We start from the raw sequence: 14595 nt of genomic DNA, 5'->3' as shown, positions 1-14595 counted from the left end.
ACAACCTCGTGAAGTTAGTACTTTAGTACCCAACGTGTAAACAACGCGATCAAAAGATCGGAATCTCAAAACATCTTCCGTCGCTTACCACGAACATTGACCGAAACTATACACTACCGGAACATTCGTAGATATTGTTACATAAAGTCAACATTCGTGCAAAAACGGATAATCATTTTGCGTTTAAAACACCATCGATACATAACCTGAAAAGGCCCGAAACCTCAGTACGTTACACCTCCAAAAACGTTTGCACACACAAACAGCACTTGACACTAACTGTATATTTTAATCCGGGAGTTATTTCGATAACGCACCGTGACAAGCGCCCGCGACGCCGTTCTGCGGCCAACTGATTCGAAAACGAACGTCAAACTGGCTCCGCGTGCATGTGTGCGTGCGTGAACTCGTTGATAAACTATACTTGTAGTAGTGAATGAATAAGGTTCTGGCTGTATGCGAATGACTCAAGTCAGTAGGTGGGAAAAAATATTTTTTTTTTATTTGGTCATACTAGCGATGGTTCGAAATTTAAACGATCAAATCGTATAGGAGCTACCGACGTTGACAAGTGAGAATTTTAGTATAGTTGGTTCTTTGATATACTGTTCCTCTTGCTATTTCGGTTAGAGTCCGGGCTGTCTGGCTGGTCGCAGTGGTTGCGTTTAGTAGTGCGCATCTTATCTGCACAGGATAATTTCCTTAATTTTAAGTCATTTTTTAACGCGTAATTTTTAATATTTTGCCTTTAGATAGATCCATCAGACATAGTTTTTTTATTGCAAGACGTTTTTTTCGTTGTTAAATAGGTGCCAGACGCAATGTTTTATTTCGTTTTTATAAAAAATTCAAATTATTTTAGAATGTCTGTAAATTTCATATTATGTTCTTCAAACATAATATAATCTAAAATTAATTAGCCAGACGCTAATTCGATTGTTAAGTATTAAATAATGTGTATAAATAAAAAAAAGTAATGAAGCATGCAGCTCATCAGCTAGTGTATTTTAATTATGCGACAGGAAATAATTGCAAGAATACAATATTATTTACACTTGTTCTTATAAATAAAAGCTAATTTGAAAAAAAAAACCATAAAAGTGAAAAATAAAATATTAAAGTTACCATACATTGAAAATAGAATAAAATCTATATCAATGAAGGTTAAACAATTACATTGTTAAATTTAAAAAGCCATCTTCATAATCATCATCATCATCACACACCACACCACACACGACACACACACGTGAACACACATACACTCGCATGTTTAAGTTTGTATTGAATTTAACTAAAGTAGTTAAGTAGCATGAATTTATATAGCTAGTATACTAGCGGTCCGCCCCGGCTTCGCCCGTGGTACCTACATGTTTAAACTATCCTATCTCTCAAGTTGGATCGAACTGCACATGGTGTGCGAATTTTATTATAATCGGTTAAGTGGTTTAGGAGTGTCCTCAATGGATTGAGGACAAACATTATGACACGAGATTTATGTATATATATTAAGATTAATGAATTAATATTGTTATCATCATCACTACATGGTATAAAACAAAGTCGCTTTCTCTGTCCCTATGTCCCTTTAAATCTTTGAAACTACGCAACGGATTTTGATGCGGTTTTTTTAATAGATAGAGTGATTCAAGAGGAAGGTTTATATGTATAACTAGATTTCCGCCCGCGGCTTCGCCCGCGTTTTCAAAGGAAAACCCGCATAGTTCCCGTTCCCGTGGGATTTCCGGGATAAAACCTATCCTATGTGTTAATCCAAGTTACCCTCTATATGTGTGCTAAATTTCATTGTAATCTGTTCAGTAGTTTTTACGTGAAAGAGTAACAAACATCCATACATCCATACATCCATACATCCAAACATCCATACATCCATACAAACTTTCGCCTTTATAATAGTATTAAGAAGATTAAGATAAGATAACACCCATTAAATAGTGGAAAAGTACTGTTATTTTTGAGGTTTCTAATGTGATGTCGTAAATAATTACATTTTTTCCACATACAGTGCAAACGCAGGCTGAACCCTACGAGTTTTATCAAAATAATGTACATACTTACTATAATAGTACACATCGAAAAGGTCTACAGAAAAGTCCGTGATGGTTATATGTCTATCTCTTATGGATAACCCACAATAACTTTTTTTTGTCATTTACTTTTTACGACAAATAATAATGGCTAATTTTCGAAGCGATTTTAACCAATAGGTACAGCATTAATCCTTAACCAATTAAAGACCTTGAATACATTGTTCATTTAATATAGATCTATATGGCCCTTTACACCGTATGATTTAAGTGAATATTTTCGAAGATATTACAGATTTAAAAATTGCGGGACGTAGCGTTTGCGGCGGTACCGGCCGGCCGCCTGGCTATATATTTTATACCCGTGCGAAGCCGGAGCGGGCCGCTATGTATTTATATTCAACGTTCACAGTTTTTCTGTAGTGTATTTAGTATCAGCATTGCACCCGTGCGAAGCCAGGGCCAGGCGGGGCGCTAGTTAGTTATAAAAAAAATTGTTTTGTATAGAAGATTGTTGATGTATAGTTTATTTTTTAGCCTAAGGAATAAAATGTACCAATGGAAGGTACTTGTTCCCACAACACATCGAATCCTAGAGTAGGAACGAATTTCTATGCATCGTATATTTTCGAAAAAAAAAAGTTATTTTTTATTGTTTTTTAATTTTCGCGGCCGACCCTTTCTATCTCTCTTGCACTTTAAACTATCTCTCCATATACACAATCATCAAATTGTTATACTTACCTACTTTCACTACGTGTTTATTTGTACATATTTAATACTTAACAATCGAATTAGCGTCTGGCTAATTAATTTTAGATTATATTATGTTTGAAGAACATAATATGAAATTTACAGACATTCTAAAATAATTTGAATTTTTTATAAAAACGAAATAAAACATTGCGTCTGGCACCTATTTAACAACGAAAAAAACGTCTTGCAATAAAAAAATTATGTCTGATGGATCTATCTAAAGGCAAAATATTAAAAATTACGCGTTAAAAAATGACTTAAAATTAAGGAAATTATCCTGTGCAGATAAGATGCGCACTAAAAAACGCAACCACTGCGACCAGCCAGACAGCCCGGACTCTAACCGAAATAGCAAGAGGAACAGTATATCAAAAAACCAACTATACTAAAATGACTTTTTTTTTAACGTTAATAGCTCCCGTACCAAAATGTCAAGGTTGCCGCTTCAATTTCTAGTTATCTGTAATCTGTATTTCAAAGTGAAAAAACAGTTTGAGTTGACCTTATTTAGTTGACGTTTCAGAACAGAGTGGGATCAACTTGAAATGGTCGTGCAATGTAAGAATTAAACGCGCTCGACGGAACAAGATTTATTTTAACCGTCACTCGCGATAAAATTAAACAATAAATCGATTGATTGTAACGAGAACATGTTTACGTTTTCAAATATTACTAAAACATTACTTATATTTGAGTTTTATTATTTGTTTACGGTATCAATTAATATTCCTGAAACATTACTTATATACAAAAAAAGGAAACAATTAAAATTGTTTCAGTTCTTTTTGTCTTTGATTTGAATTGCATATTAAGTGCTTATTTGAGTTATCTTACTTTTTAATTAAAATATAAATAAAAATAGAAATCAAATGGTTGTATATAAATTATGATACTTTTATAGCAAAAAATTGCACAGCTCGGAGAAGTAGAGCTAATTGCTTCTTTTTGCATAATCTTTGCCCCGATTCATTTGTAATTATTATTAAAAAAAGGAAACCTTTAGTCCAGTAATTACACTTATTTACGATCATATTCCATTTCAGGGTTATGAGGTCAGCGTGTTTATTATCCTCAAGTGATGTACTCAGAATTATAGAAATTAGGTTATTTTATAATTTTCCTGTGCTATATCCATACTAATATTATAAATGCGAAAGTAACTCTGTCTGTCTGTCTGTTACTCAATCACGCCTAAACTACTGAACCAATTTGCATGAAATTTGGTATAGAGATATTTTGATACCCGTGAAAGAACATAGGGTAGGTTTTATCCCGGAAATCCTACGGGAACGGGTTTGAAAACGCGGGCGAAGCCGCGGGCGGAAAGCTAGTTACTTAGAAAGTATTTAAATACATATAAAGAGCAGATAAATACGAAGAATTTAATACTTAGTATTTCGTATTATACTATAGTATAATACTTAGTATTACTTAGTATTAGTATTTCGATTAATTCTGCAATAATGCGACAGATGTGTATGAAATATTATTGAAAATAAATAATATTTTATTGAAAGCTTCCAAACAATTCTTAGATTAGCTTACATTATTAAAAATAAAATAACACATCGGTACAATTTCGAAAAACGATAGAAAATTTTTCGGTGTTTAAATTTAAAGAAACAGTTTCTTTAAATACTTATTAAAACTATTATAAAATAAGCACATCATATATAATGTTTAACATACAATATAAGTTTATGAAAACTATGATAAAGGTGCCTACAAGTTTTCATTCGCATTTTCTTTTGAATTTATTTATTCTCTTCAGCAGTTTCGACGTAATAGACAGACAGATAGAATTACTTTTTCATTTATAAAATTAGTCCGGGTTAGGCTAGGATTAATAATAGTCCTATTTTGTGTGACGTCATCGATTTCGTCGAAACCAGATGTTTCTCAAGTTGACTCAGTCACAGTATAATTGTTAATAATTGTTTAATTTTACACTTAAATGTTATTTTGAGGTCATACGGAGTCTATATTGTTTTGGTAATATTGTTATGTCATTCAATAATTTTCCATGCAAATTTGGAATAAGCGTGAAAATATGTCTCAACTTATATCTTCATTTATTACTTACTTACATCTAAATGTATCATAAAATAATTTACAAATAAGTGAAGCCTTTAAGCTCTAAAACTTCCATGGTGTCTTTGAAAAAAATCCTAATACTATTATAAAGGCGAAAGTTTGTATGGATGTTTGTTACTCTTTCACGTAAAAACTACTGAACCGATTACAATGAAATTTAGCACACATATAGAGGGTAATTTGGATTAACACATAGGATAGGTTTTATCCCGGAAATCCCACGGGAACGGGAACTATGCGGGTTTTCCTTAGAAAACGCGGGCGAAGCCGCGGGCGGAAATCTAGTCTTAGATAATTATGAGCTACAATAAAGGTTTATTGTTAGATACAATATTATCTAGATCTAGATATATGTGCAGATACTTTTAAACTAATGCAATATGTAGGTATGTAGTTTCATTTGCCCCATACCCTACGGAAGGGATGAGGAAACACATCTATACTAACATTATAAAGCTGAAGAGTTTGTTTGTTTGAAACTTTGAACGCGCTAATCTCAGGAATAACTGGTCCAATTTGAAAAATTCTGTCGGTGTTAGATAGCCCATTTATCGAGGAAGGCTGTATATCATTACGCTAAGACCAACAGGAGCGGAGCCACGCGGGTGAATCCGCGAAGCGCAGTTAGTGTTAGTATTAGTTAGTTTCATCTGCCATGGAGCACCCTACGGAAAGGATGAGGACATTACTCTATACATTGAGAAACCATGGTTAAAAAGTTATAATGGGAAGATTATTCTATAATATAAAAATGAATCGCAAAATGTGTTGGTAAGCGCATAACTCGAGATCGGCTGAACCGATTTCGATAATTCTTTTTTTATTATATTCCTTGAAGTACGAGGATGGTTCTTATGTAGAGAAAACGTAAATATGTAACACGGGCGAAGCCGGGGCGGACCGCTAGTTTCTAATAAAAACGTCTAATCTGTAACATCTAGTTATGACAGTTAATAATTATCATTCAACATTTTTACTATAACATGCATACAATCCATACTAATATAATAAATGCGAAAGTAACTCTGTCTGTCTGTCTGTTACTCAATCACGCCTGAACTACTGAACCAATTTGCATGAAATTTGGTATAGAGATATTTTGATACCCGAGAAAGGACATAGGATAGGTTTTATCCCAGAAATCCTACGGGAACGGGTTTTTCTCTGAAAACGCGGGCTTAGCCGCGGGCGGAAAGCTAGTAATGTATAAAAACCTATAAAAAAGCTTGGTCAAACCACGTACCTACTACTCAAGCAAGAACCACATTAAAACATATTAATAAAAAGTTTTATTTCCTTTTACGCCACAGCATTGGAAGCTAGGTCGAGAATTTACCCATATTCATTCAAGGGATCTACCATATGGAGGTAAATAATTATATAATTATTGAAAGGCGAACTGGGTCGAACCTTCATCACTAGATTGTATTTAGTGGTTTAATAATTAATCGATAGATACGATGAAACATTTAAAAAAGAACGCAAAATTACAATATACAAAAACTACCAGGGTGAACCTTCAGTTCACCCCCGCGTCCGCGTTAAAATGTAGAAGCCCTTCTGGCTAACATTGAGAGACACCACACAAAAAAAAATATACAAAAAAATGTGTGCGTGTACTAGTGTACACACGTAAGAAGTGAAACTTCTTTATGACCTTATTTTTTCAAAAAATAATTTACTATAGGTACCTATGCAACTTTACTAAATATGTCGAATCACGCGTGGTAGGGATAAGAAAAAGGTGGCGTGTAACGGAAAAATGACACACGTAACGAAAAAATGTTACACTAAATTTTTTTCCAACCCCTATAAAGAAGTTTCACTTCAAAAAGCAAGCAAATAAACATACAGAATGGATATTTTAAAAATCGTTACTTTACCCATATTTTCGAAAAAATTCGTTAAATTTAATATTTAGTTTTAGGCTTTAGCATTCAAATGCTTTATAGACGTAGAGCATTATTTATAGCTATTCATTAATTGTTAAAGAATATAACAAATAATACAACAACATAACAAAATCATAACTCTCCTTTTGCTTTGCCGTAGTCGGGTAAAAAATGTGACCACTAGGCGGCATTCGAACCTGCGTCTTTCGCTAAGAAGTCAGGCATTTTTTCTTTTCTTTAAAAAAATCTCAAATTTGTTTATTACCTATACCTACTACTTGCGTAAAAATTGTAAAAAAACAGAAATAGGATTATTTGAAAAAAAAACATACATACATCTAAAAACATTAGGTCATAAAACACTATCAATTCAATTTAATTTGTTTCAAAACAACTCGTTTCAAATCAATCACCATAATGACTAACCGTGTAGGCTGAGCTAATTATGATTCAGTTTTATAACCTAGATAGATAATTAAGCGGCTAGGTTCTCTTTACTATATTTGTGAATAGGTGACTTATTACATTTAAAGGAAAAAAAAAATGAAATATGTTGTATGGTTTTAGTATGTTTAAAATTAGGTAGTGTACATAACAATTTTTATGTTATTTTGATCCATAGTATATATATATATAATTTTATGTAGAATTATTAGTAATGTATACATTTTATTAATATTAGAATACACTGATCTATTGATAATTAATCAATCAAAAGAAAAACACTGGTTACATCGCACATTTTGAGCGATTTTTTCAATGATGTCAAATTAAAAAAAATCTTATCTTTGGATCAAGATACCACATAACATATTATTATTTGTTCATAAATTATTTATCCTGAAATATGTCCCTAAAAATCACCTAAAAGCTCACACACAATTATTATTATACCTATCTTTATTTCCATATATCTATGATTCCAACTAAATTTATCATGTATGTACTTATGAAATCCCTAACCAGTCGCTAATAAAGCCTACACATTTGTTAACAAATCAGACGCTGTACGAATATAAATTGAGAATTAGCATACCGGGCATCGAACCTGCTACACTTTCGTTTCGCAAGCTTTCGCAATTTATTTATTATCTAAATCGTTGCGAATGATCTAGAATTTAAAGGGCAAAAAGTAACTTATTAAGAACTAGCGGTCCGCCCCGGCTTCGCCCGTGGTACATATTTCGCAATAAAAAGTGGCCTATGTCCTTTCTCGGGTATCAAAATATCTCTATACCAAATTTCATGCAAATTGGTTCAGTAGTTAAGACGTGATTGAGTAACAGACAGACAGAGTTACTTTTATTTATAATATTAGTATGGATGTGCTATTTATTAAATAGGTTTGAAGTTGGTGCCGAACATTAAGCACTTAGTATTAAGCCCGTGCACCGACATCAAACCTTTTTAATAAATAGCACATATAAATAATATGTAGTAAATAATAATGTCAAATATTTTTTATTTCTTACTTTTCCGTTTTTGAAGTCGGTTGTTTTTAATGTACATAGTTATTTTTTATTAGTGAATATTAAGCTTTCCGTGCGATTAGAGCTTTTTATGAAAATTAAGCTCTCCGTGTGATTAGAGCTTCTTGTGAAAATTAAGCTCTCCGTGCGATTAGAGCTTTTTGTGAAAATTAAGCTTTCCGTTCGATTAGAGCTTTTAATGAAAATTAAGCTCTCCGTGCGATTATAGCTTTTTTGAAAATTAAGCTCTCCATGCGATTAGAGCTTTTTGTGAAAATTAAGCTCTCCGTGCGATTAGAGCTTTTTTGTGAAAATTAAGCTTTCCGTGCGAATAGAGCTTTTTGTGAAAATTAAGCTCTCCATGCGATTAGAGCTTTTTGTGAAAATTAAGCTCTCCTTGCGATTAGAGCTTTTTGTGAAAATTAAGCTCTCCGTGCGATTAGAGCTTTTTTGTGAAAATTTAGCTTTCCGTGCGAATAGAGCTTTTTGTAAAAATTAAGCTCTCCATGCGATTAGAGCTTTTTGTGAAAATTAAGCTCTCCTTGCGATTAGAGCTTTTTGTGAAAATTAAGCTTTCCGTGTGATTAGTTTTTTGTGAAAATTATGCTCTCCATGCGATTAGAGCTTTTTGTGAAAATTAAGCTCTCCTTGCGATTAGAGCTTTTTGTGAAAATTAAGCTTTCCGTGTGATTAGTTTTTTGTGAAAATTATGCTCTCCATGCGATTAGAGCTTTTAGTGAAAATTAAGCTCTCCGTGCGATTAGAGCTTTTTGTGAAAATTAAGCTTTCCGTGCGATAAGAGCTTTGTGAAAATTAAGCTCTCCGTGCGATTAGAGCTTTTTTGTGAAAATTAAGCTTTCCGTGCGAATAGAGCTTTTTGTGAAAATTAAGCTCTCCGTGCGATTAGAGCTTTTTGTGAAAATTAAGCTTTCCGTTCGATTAGAGCTTTTAATGAAAATTAAGCTCTCCGTGCGATTATAGCTTTTTTGAAAATTAAGCTCTCCATGCGATTAGAGCTTTTTGTGAAAATTAAGCTCTCCGTGCGATTAGAGCTTTTTTGTGAAAATTAAGCTTTCCGTGCGAATAGAGCTTTTTGTGAAAATTAAGCTCTCCATGCGATTAGAGCTTTTTGTGAAAATTAAGCTCTCCTTGCGATTAGAGCTTTTTGTGAAAATTAAGCTCTCCGTGCGATTAGAGCTTTTTTGTGAAAATTTAGCTTTCCGTGCGAATAGAGCATTTAATTAAAAAGCTCTCCATGCGATTAGTTTTTAGTGAATATTAAGCTTTCCGTGCGATTAGAGCTTTTTTATGAAAATTAAGCTTTCTGTGCGATTAGAGCTTTTTGCGAAAATTAAGCTCTCCGTGCGATTAGAGCTTTTTGTGAAAATTAAGCTTTCCGTGCGATGAAAGCTTTTTGTGAAAATTAAGCTCTCGGTGCGATGAGAGTTTTTTGTGAAAATTAAGCTCTCCGTGCGATTAGAGCTTTTTTGTGAAAATTTAGCTTTCCGTGTGATTAGAGCCTTTAATGAAAATTAAGCTCTCCATGCGATTTTATGCGGTTATCAATTCGGCCGGTATATTTTTTTTTTATGTATGTACACCGATTACTCCGAGGTTTCTGAACCGATTTACGTGATTCTTTTTTTGTTCGATGCGGGATGGTGTCGAATTGGTCCCATAATTTTTTTTTTCGGATAGGCCCAGTAGTTTTTATTTTATGAGCATTTTTGTCTGTACTCGATGACTAAGTTGATATGTAGCAAGTAACTTTGATTCACTTCCCGGTAACCGATTGAGCTGAAATTTTGTATACGTATGTAAATTTGATAGCGATGAAACATTATCATGACATGTAGCTGATTTGATGATGGAATCGGAAGGTGGCCATAGGAGCTCAGTAATATATTGACTCAACTTTATCGAGTTTGGGCTCGTTTGATTCGTGTTGAAAAATACACTAAAAAGTAATGAATGTCCTATGTCCTTTCTCGGGTATCAAAATATCTCTATACCAAATTTCATGCAAATTGGTTCAGTAGTTAAGGCGTGATTGAGTAACAGACAGACAGACAGAGTTACTTTCGCATTTATAATATTAGTATGGATTGTTACTTGTATGGTTAATATAACGATGGCTAATCGTTTTAATTTGTAACTGAACTAGAAAAATATATGAGCTTAATTGTTCAAAACAGTTACGATAATAGTATCACATAATATTTCAAATACCAGAGCCATTATTTACAGATGAGACGTATTTTGAAACAGTTTTAATCATCACGTAAATTTTCTTTCCAGACAGTTTATAAAAAATTCCATCCGGTTGTTATTTTGGATAATGATTACCATTATCGGCGGCAAGTATGCAAAAAATGAATATTTTCTACAAAAAAAGTTCACCGACGATCCTGGAGTAGAAGGAGTTAGCACTCCACATTTTAAAAAAAGGATCAAATGGCAATAAAAGATTATAAAATACAAAAAGAACATATCTATCGAGTAACAAAAAAAAATACACTCTACTTGAGAACCTCCTTCCTTGTATTGGAAAATACTTTACCATAAGTAGTAGAATGCCGACCTAAATTTAACTTTAGACCACTTGTACTCGTACAAAGCCAGGCCGGAAAGCTAGCAAGCTATAAATGTATTTCAGAACTTTGTAGCTTAAGCTATAAATGCGGTTGAAGAATAACAGGAAATCAGCTATTTTTGCATATCTTAACACGTTGATAAATCAAACCAAACCTTATTTTCAACGCAATAAATATCAATTTCCATTACCTTTCCCACCTTTTACATAAACATAACAGCTTTTGTAAAATCAATTCTAATCACTAAGCTTAAGGTTTATTTTTCCGTAGCAGGATGTAGTCGTAAAAGGTGTGGTTTCTGCAGTCGCTTTTAAAGGTTATAGCTGCATTTACTATTAATTAGATAATGGAAAAAATCTAGATCAAGGTTTTTATTTTGGTCTAATATTATGAGAATATGAAAATCTAGATTATTTGACCCTTGTAGTTTAAGGCACAATGATTTTATGTATTTTTTCATTTTAATTTTAATGTTGTGGTACACATTAACATATATGTGGTACATAAATAGTTAAATATAAATACATACAAAATTGCAATAACTCTTCAACGGCTAACTTTTGGATATGGTATTATAAGATCAAATCAGTTTGTTTTGACCCCTACTAAACGCTCTTAACAGGAATAGGTCGACTTAACCTGTAACCCTGTATATAAATAACCTATTTTTGAGACAAAAAAGTAAGTTTTTTTGTAAGTTCGTTATATTTTTAGTTTTCCACACAGTACGAACCCAGGATCTGCATTGTATAGGTTGGTTAACCAAAGGTAGGTAGTTAAGTAGTCTGAAAAAGAATTTAAACACAAAATTGAAAATTCAAATACAAAATATTTTGTTGGTTTTATTCGATAGGTATATTGAACCGACATATTTTATTACATTGTTATAATAAAATTCCTTTAAAACCACACAGTTCAGTTTATTTTATTTTAAACAGATTTTCGAGAACATTTTTCGCTAGCAACAAGAACATCGATGACATAATACAAAACTATATACCCATAAACGGCTGAACAGCACAAATAAGGTTTACGCATTCGATAGTTCGTTAGCCAATTCGCATTTCTCAGAGGCTTACATCACGACACCTACGGACGAACCCACGCGAAGAGCATATAGCGTTGACATTCTTATTTGGACTGTTATAAATGTTATATAGTCGAAAATAAATTTAATTTCACGATAAAATATTTTTGTGGTTATCTCTGAGCCATTATATTAAAATTTATTACAATTTTCAATAGAACATTTATCTAAATATTCTAAAAATCTAATTTAAATGTATTAAATTTTGCGCCATTTTGATTTAGTGTGACGTCACAAAGCCTTTTATCAGCGGACGATCAAGAAGCTTCAATTTATCAAACTGATTGTTTTGAATAATATCTATATGTAATAGATGAGCTTACAGAGATAAAAGCTTGAATCATAACTTTAAATTTAGAGGTTTATAAACCTACTAGCGGTCTGCCCCGGCTTCGCCCGTGGTATTTACGTTTTCTCCACATAAGAACCATCCTCGTACTTCAAGGAATATAATAAAAAAAGAATTATCGAAATCGGTTCAGCCGTTCACACGCGATGCCGTGACAACGCGATACGGGTTTCATTTTTATCTACACTAATATTATAAAGAGGAAAACTTTGTTTGTTTGTTTGATTGTAATGAATAGGCTCATAAATTACTGGACCGATTTTAAAAATTCTTTCACCATTCGAAAGCTACATTATCCACGAGTAACATAGGCTAGGTTTTATCCCGGAAATCCCACGGGAACGGGAACTATGCGGGTTTTTCTTTGAAAACGCGGGCGAAGCCGCAGGCGGAAAGCTAGTATAATATATATTATGATTTATGATATATATAGATGAAAGACAAACTTAATATAACGTAATTTTTATCACAAAAATGGTATAATTAACCCGTTTGTATATACAGTACTTACATTTATAAATAAATATATCGGAAGTACTTCTGTATGTCATTCCTGATTACCATATAAGTTCGCTTTGAACATTATGCGTAGGTTAGAGCCATTCAGTATTATAATTATAGTACTTATACTACTCGTGATATATGTTTTATATTTATAAGGAGATACAATGTAACTGTAGAAATAACATGTCAATTAGTATTATTTATTTATAACACGCTTACATTATCATCTGTAGGTTTGTATGTTTGTGTGTAACCGACTCCATAAGACTCGATTTTGAACCTCTTTAAACGGACAGATTTAATTGGAACGTTGTACATTAATCAAGGATCGATCATCATCACTATCACTACATAGTATAAAACAAAGTCGCTTTCTCTGTCCCTATTTCCCTATGTCCCTTTGTATGCTTAAATCTTTAAAACTACGCAACGGATTTTGATGCGGTTTTTTTTAATAGATGAGGAAGGTTTTAGTACATATATAATTTATTAGGTTTTAGACAAAGCGGGCGAAGCCGCGGGGCGGTAAGCTAGTAATACAATAATTTCATGAGTTTATCTTATTATTCGGATTCAACAAAAAACAAAAAGGATTAGGTACATATCGTCTCTGTTATTTTTTTTTAATTGAAACTTTTTAGGCGCGTTGAGAGTAAAATTACAAGTACGCGTCATTGTTTACTCTCACGATTTTGCTATCTTTGAATCTTGCCAAAGAAGTTTCACATCTGACACGCGTGCTCAGCACACATGCTCTTTTTTTAACTAAATTTACTTTATTTTTAGCACAGGTTCAAGCGTCGAGTTCCGTAACTATTCTAGTACGTACATGCGCACACGCAACCTGTACATTACGCCAAACTTCGCATGCAACTAACTCGGACCTTGACCGGTCTTGAACCCGCTGCAAGCCACGTGACTGAACTAACGAAACGTTACGCGCGTTCGGTAGCTGCAAGCGGACGGACAAAAGGAATTGTTTTGTATTTGGTAGATAACATGTATATGAGGAGTAGTGGCTTTGACTTTGAGTAACTTTAATTTTGGTTTTATGTTGTATAAAGTTAAAGCATGCTAGCAACGTTTTATTCGGTAAAAATGTCTATTTTTAGTTCAATTTCCAAAAAAAAATGTTTGTCTGTAAAGTCGGTTTACTGACGATAATTGAACGTGACAACGTCCAATTGTGCTTCTTTGTCGCTCGTTCCGCGCTCTCGCTTGCACTTCAAGCCTAACATGGAACGCCTCAGAGCGAGGTAACGCCGCATGAGTCATGTTTTTTCGTGCGTGCAGACTCTATCGAATTATAAGACGTTGTCACGTTAAAAATTCTATCTCCTGATCCGCTCATGAAGACAAGGCATAAAAGCTAAAAAAAATAGTTTATGTTACTAGAATAATGTTGTCAAATGTATGAAATTAGTTCACTTCTGGTATAAGTTCAAATTCGGTTCAGTAGCTTTTTGTCCCGCCCATCTATCATTGGCACAGTTCTCATATTTAAAGTTCTAATTTTCAAGTGTATCTACAAAAGTTAAATTGTAGGTAATTATTAAGACAATTAAAACCGTAATATTAATCACATCATTACATAGTGTAATTAAGATTTAGATATAGCCTATATCATATGTTAGTGAACTTAGCAGATCATTTTTAGCAGATCAAAAAAAAATGTGAGTTCTTATCGCGTGCAGTTGTGTTCTACAGTTCCTGATACTTTTTAGAAATAGTTCTGGCGTTTTTACCTTAAAAAACGACATTTGAAAAAATGATCTGCCAACTTCCCGTAGCAGATCATTTTT

At 33.1% G+C, this 14595-nt stretch overlaps 1 protein-coding gene across 2 annotated transcripts in view; it reads right to left on the bottom strand.

Moving 5' to 3' along the window:
• Positions 1-14595, bottom strand: part of shot (dystonin-like protein short stop) — a 300260-nt gene that overhangs the window by 217238 nt on the left and 68427 nt on the right. The window contains exon 1 of one of the 2 annotated variants that reach the window (XM_089710550.1): positions 207-361. The exons of the other annotated variant lie outside the window; for it this stretch is intronic. The gene's annotated coding sequence lies outside the window, so the exon portion shown is untranslated. Of the gene's footprint in view, positions 1-206; positions 362-14595 lie in introns of those variants that run through there. 2 annotated transcript variants of the gene reach the window in all.

The sequence above is a fragment of the Colias philodice genome, chromosome 25 (assembly GCF_061535455.1).
Source record: "Colias philodice isolate Cphi_HAF_F1 chromosome 25, ilColPhil1 Martin Lab GWU primary, whole genome shotgun sequence".
In the NCBI taxonomy this organism is placed as follows: domain Eukaryota; kingdom Metazoa; phylum Arthropoda; class Insecta; order Lepidoptera; family Pieridae; genus Colias; species Colias philodice.
Note: the sequence above shows the minus strand (reverse complement) of the source record. Positions and strands in the feature narration are given on the sequence as shown.